This window comes from Macrobrachium rosenbergii, chromosome 23 (assembly GCF_040412425.1).
Source record: "Macrobrachium rosenbergii isolate ZJJX-2024 chromosome 23, ASM4041242v1, whole genome shotgun sequence".
Taxonomy (NCBI): Eukaryota; Metazoa; Arthropoda; class Malacostraca; order Decapoda; family Palaemonidae; genus Macrobrachium; species Macrobrachium rosenbergii.
In genome coordinates this window covers 20,614,692-20,620,598 of record NC_089763.1, presented here as the reverse complement: position 1 = coordinate 20,620,598, position 5,907 = coordinate 20,614,692, and positions in this window count along the sequence as shown.

The following is a 5,907-nucleotide window of genomic DNA, read 5'->3' as shown; positions in this document are numbered from 1 at the left end:
ATGCCTTTAAAACGGCACGCATTGACTTGTTCGAGTGTTTGCTATTTAGAGAGTTTCTCTGCAGGGATATATGATATATTAATAAATTCTGTCCTATCTTTAATTTGCTGTCTAGACAGATACGTGAAAATCAATATACTAGCTATTAATTCGTCTCTGCCATCTTGGTATGTGTCGAAACTATAAAATGAAATTGCTTTGGCAATCGGAAAATTGTCACCCACGGGAATTACGTTTTCATCTGTATGTACTTTGTATTATTCATAAAAATGAGTCGATGTAAATATTATTATTTAATGAATAATCAAATGTGTGAATATGCCAACCACGAGAGGTAACCGGTAACGGTAATGGGAGGTGACGTCATATGGTAACATCTGCCAAGTGTCGAATTGTTCGGAAATGGTAGCCTTTGTAAGAAATTCTTAAGTACCAATTCACACTGTGTTTTGTGACCAGTGTTGACTAGCAAATGATATATATAAGTTAGATCGTTTTTGTCTGGTCTTCCTGATAAAAAAAATCAAATTGGTTACCAAAACAGATTTAATGAATGTTTCATGTATTAAAGTTTGCACTGACTGTCGTTAAAATAGTTACAAAGAGATAAACATTAACTAAATTAATTGATTGTTTGTCTTCAGTAGGAAATTTTCACCCTTAAAAAAATATATTTCACTACTAAAATGTTTTTCTATATTTTTATTTGATGTGTAACAAATTCTCATCTAGATTAGCCTACTGTTTCATAGTTTGACCTTAATAAAACAGCTATTAATCGTCATCAACCTTCAATCGGTATCATACCTTTTTAGTCTAAAACCACTAGCAATAAAATTAGTTAACTGGTTTTCTAATTCATTCAATCTATGGAATAATTTACACGTAAGGGAACTATCATTGTTGTGGAATAAAGGCCAAGTACTGGGACCTGCGAGGTCAATCGGCGCCGCAAGGGAAATTGACAGTAAGGTTTGAAAGGTGTAACAGGAGGAAAACCTTGCAGTTGCACTATGAAACAGTTGTTATAGAGGGTGGAAAGTCATATGGAAGAAAGAGAACATGAGTGGAAGAACAGTTAAGGGGAGCGCACGCTTACATAGAAATAATGCTCCGATTTTTATGGAATTTTTATATGTTATACATATATATAAGGTGATGTTCAGGAAAAATTTGAGTGATCGGATGATTATTTTGGATTTTATTAAAAAATAAAAATAAATAAAAAAAATTAAAAATGATTCACCTCCTTCATTTTTAGAGCTATTGCAATGCGGCTTCATACACAGAAAAGTATATCACAGTATGAAAAAAATAATGGGAAGAGTTTTTCTACTTTTCCTTTTTTTTTGGATGGGGGGGGGGATTTTCCCCCCCAAATTTGTATAATTTGATTATCACCGGTTCCTCGTCAACCTAAGAAAAATCTAGCCCCAAACAAATATTCGTCTTTCTTTCTCTTTCCAATGGTATATTTAACTTTTAAAATTGGCCTAAAAATAAAAATGTAGTTTGCGTTTGAAGTGCAAAAAGTGAAAACAGAAAAACGACCGTAAAGATCAACAAGTGTTTTTTTTTGGCACTCGTGGAAAAACTTACCTTAGAGCATTATTTTGGTTGATTTCTGGCTCCAGATCACCCCTTCCCTCTATAAAAGGGGGTATTATTCGCTCGAGAGGGGTATCATCAAGTACCACCTGACTCATTGTTGCCTTGTTTGAAACTAAGAAACTAGAAGTTTAGTAGCTACCAGGCTGATATTCTTGACTGATTTTCAGTCGTTTTTCACTTGTTTGGTCTTTTGGTCTTTGGAGTTTGATTTTCAAGCCTTTTTGTCTCTCGAATGAAGAACTTCTTCTATACTTTCACTTGTGCCAAACAGATGTGTTAGCAAGTTGAATTTCTCATAGCCAAAGTTGTGTTCAATTTCCTCAATATTTATCTCACTCAATTGATGGTGCTGAGATTTTCCATTGCTAATTCGCTTTGCTGGGGCACTAACTGTAAACCTACACGATTGGCACTTCATTAAAATATCAGTATCCCATCTATTGGCAGAGAATTCGACCTGAATTTTACCCCTGCAATTTCCTACCTTGCACCTAATACCCGACACTATTTTATCTAACCGAGATTTGATATAATGAACTTGTCATCATATACTCCCTTTTCATCATCCTTTATTCATTTCATCATCTTTGAGCGTATTTTTTGAAGGTGAAAGTATATAGATTGTATTTAGGAATTACTGGATGTAAAAAAAGACAGCAAAACACCGCAAATAGCGAAAAAATTGCTCAGAGTAAAAAGTGTCCCACCACCCGCTTTCAATGTATGGTGGCAACCCTGTCTCCTACCACGCATTCACCAAGGAACAAGCCATTGTTGTTGCCAGACACTGCCAGACGTAGAAGATAAGGTGATATAAAAATCAAAATAATGAATAAATTAGGCGAATAAAGGAAAAAATGACAATAGTCATTAGGAGCCAAACGTCAGCCCTACCTCACCGTGTTGGGGGCGAAGGCCCAAAACCCCATCAATTTTAATATTTCGAAAAAATGCTTTGGTCACGTGATAACGTGTTGCTCATGTCTTACGGCCATTTAACCATTTTTTTTTAATTTCAAAAATATTCATAAAAAATCTAAGAGTGCGCTCCCCTTAAAGGAATTAAAGAGGTTGCAGCTATGGGCCAAAGGGATGCTGCAAAAACATTAAACAATGCCTACAATGCACAAAGTGAGGTGCACTGGTGGCACTACCCTCCTACGGGGCATTATTGTTGTGTTCATCTACCCAAGCAAGGATTATAATTATTCGAACCTGGGGTTTTGGCTTAGACACAACTACAAACAGTTGACTTTGATTTTTTGGTTATCATTAAGAACACATCCTTTGAGCCAACTGTATGAGAGCTGAGAATGTTACTTGAGCAACACGGTTAAACTGTTCACTAATGACAAAAAGGAAGGCAATTAGCAAAGCTTTGCAAAGTAGCAAAGTTATGTATCTTTGATGCTTTGGTTTTAGCAATGGCCTTTTTGAAACACAAGAAAGAAATGTTACATTAGTTAGCCTCAACTCATCATTTTGACTGCAGTCTCATGGTCAAAGGAAAGCAACATGACTATTACCTGAAGTAGTTAAAAAAAAGAATTAGTACATGCTTTCACTTTGATTGATGGTATGAATAAATTTTGTTTTTTGTCAGTTAGTGTTAACTCCATAATCTTGAAGGTTAATAATCACTTCTAGTTTAGATTTGGCTGTTGTTACACAATGCACCACTTGAAATTCCTGCTGACCAAACCTAGGTTTACTGAGGAAAAGCGAATACCGTGATCAGTGCTATATTTAAAAGATGTAGTTCCTCTCACAAGACTGTGAATAACTGACTGTATATCAAGCTGTCTTAGACCTGGTTATTTTTATAGGCATATTTTTTTAATTTTTCACTTACTGTTTCTCTGGCAGCTACACTGGATTGCCTGTTTTTCCTATTTATTAATAAACGCTTGATACACTAAGAGTGTAAATGGTGTAAATAAATGCTTATATCTTTGATTCACTCTCTACATATGTTTACAGGTTTATGTGAATTACCATGCAAGCATTTTTGTATATGTCAAGTTGAATACATTTTGAGCCTGGAAATGCTTCATTTGGTAAATTCTTTGTACTTACTAAGCTTCATGTAATCCAAGAGGAACATAAAAAACTCTGCCTTACCTAATAAGAAACCATTTACATTTAGCAGGTGATTTATATGACATACATAATGCATAAAGTAAGATCATATAATTGCCTCTGTTAACTGAATTACCTTAATATTTTCACAAGGCAGTAGCACAACATTTAAAGTGTTTTTAATCATGGTTATTGAAGGACAAGTGGCTCAAATAAGTTTGAATCCCAATAACCTTTTTGTCACCCACATTTTTGTGTTGGTTATGACGCAAGAAAGAATGCAAAATTTAATATCTGTGCAGCTGACTGACATGTAAATGGAGAAGGCAATGATTTCAGATAGCTTAGATACTTCCATTTATTTACCATGTTTACTCTGTCTCTCTCTTTTCATAACACCCTAACGGATGAAATAACTTCATCTTCAATGCATACCCACTCCTTTTTTAATATTTTCTCAAGTGTTGTATGGGTGTACCTCATCCCACCCACACTATTTAAAAAGTTCTGCCTACCCAATTGTGTATGTGATGAAATAATTGGTTTGATTTTTTATCTGTTTCCTTAACATTATTTCAACTTGAAAACAGTTTATAAACAACGAGACGCTGAAGACACAAAACTGTCTTTCTAAAGCCTAATGCTTTGGTAATGCTTTAATAAACATTTGACCTGCAAAGTTCCAAAGCTGGTTATAGAAGGTGAAAGAGTCCCTGCAATGAAGTATACAGTATTCCACAACACCTCACCCCCCTTGTACATTATGAGGTTCTTAAACTGATGCAATTGCACCCATTCAAGAGGGAAGGGCAGCAGAACAAAATGTAAAGCAATTGTTTGTGTATGAAACAAAGTCTGTTGTAAAATTTTCATGTATCAATCCAAACTTTGAAAAGAGAGCCTGTGGAGCCAATAACTGACTCACTAACTGGGATGAAATAATCACATACACGACAGTCACAACAGTAACATCATGAGATGACACCAACTAAGGCAAAAAGGTGCAACAAGGGGAAACACTCACCAAAAACATGGAAAGAACTATGTGCAGACTTGGGATGCACCACACACACACACACACACACATCCAATGAAATTGAAACTACATATAAGAATGAGAAATGGTGGACTGCAAGTTGGGCATGGACAAAATTTCTTCAATGAATTTGTATGCCATACTTGTCATCTGACATCTAGGCATTAACACACTGCAACTTTTCTTTCATGGGGAGGCCTGTGGTGGAACTGCACTAACACACAGGAAGCTTACAGGCTGAACTCTTGGCCCAAGATTGACCAGGAAGTAACTTACATCAATATAACCTCATTTGTCCTTTACCACATATTCTGCAACCAGATACATGTATAGTTTATTTTCTTGTCCAGGAGCAATGGACTGAAGAACACGACATTGTTTTAGAGCATAGTGTAAATTTTGGCATAATGTTGATTACAGCATCAATTTCATGCTGGATATATGTATCTTATTGTACATTCATAAAATGAAAAATAACAAAATAAAAAGAAAAACTGACGACTTTAAAGCTAAACAAATATTTTCTATGGATGACGTCATCAGAAACTGAATGGTTGGGGATATGTCCACGTCAACTCATGTCACTTGAACATCAAAAGATTAATCATAAGGAAGGGGGTCATCCAAAAACCAATCTCATAAAAAACTTTCCTTTAGTTTTCCTATCATCCTGTTATCAGACTACCGTGTATAAATTAAAAAAATAAAAACACAACACCCTGGACAAAGGTAAAAGTATAGTTACGGAAATTCAAATTAAAAGGAACATGATGGCACATTAATCATACAGATTTTATAAATAAAGTATAAATTTACATGAAAAAAATAAATGATAAGAAAGGCCACTGACATTCACACACTGTAATGAAATACCTAAAAAAATTTTAAAACCAATTGCACAACTTAAAAGTGGGACATGAAGTTCTTCTAAGGCAAAATGGCAGAAAGTGAAGGTTTTGATTTAAGTATGGAGACATGCCAACTATGGGCTATTCTGTGCTGGAAGGTAAACATTGCTATGAATAATTTTCAACTTAGAAATGTCCCTGATAGTCATAGAGGGCAGTGAATATTCTGTAATACTTATTTATATATTTATGCACAGACTTCAGTACCATCCAACTTTTTATAAATTCCAAAATGAAATAAAGTACACAAAGAATAGCAATTAAACTATAGTC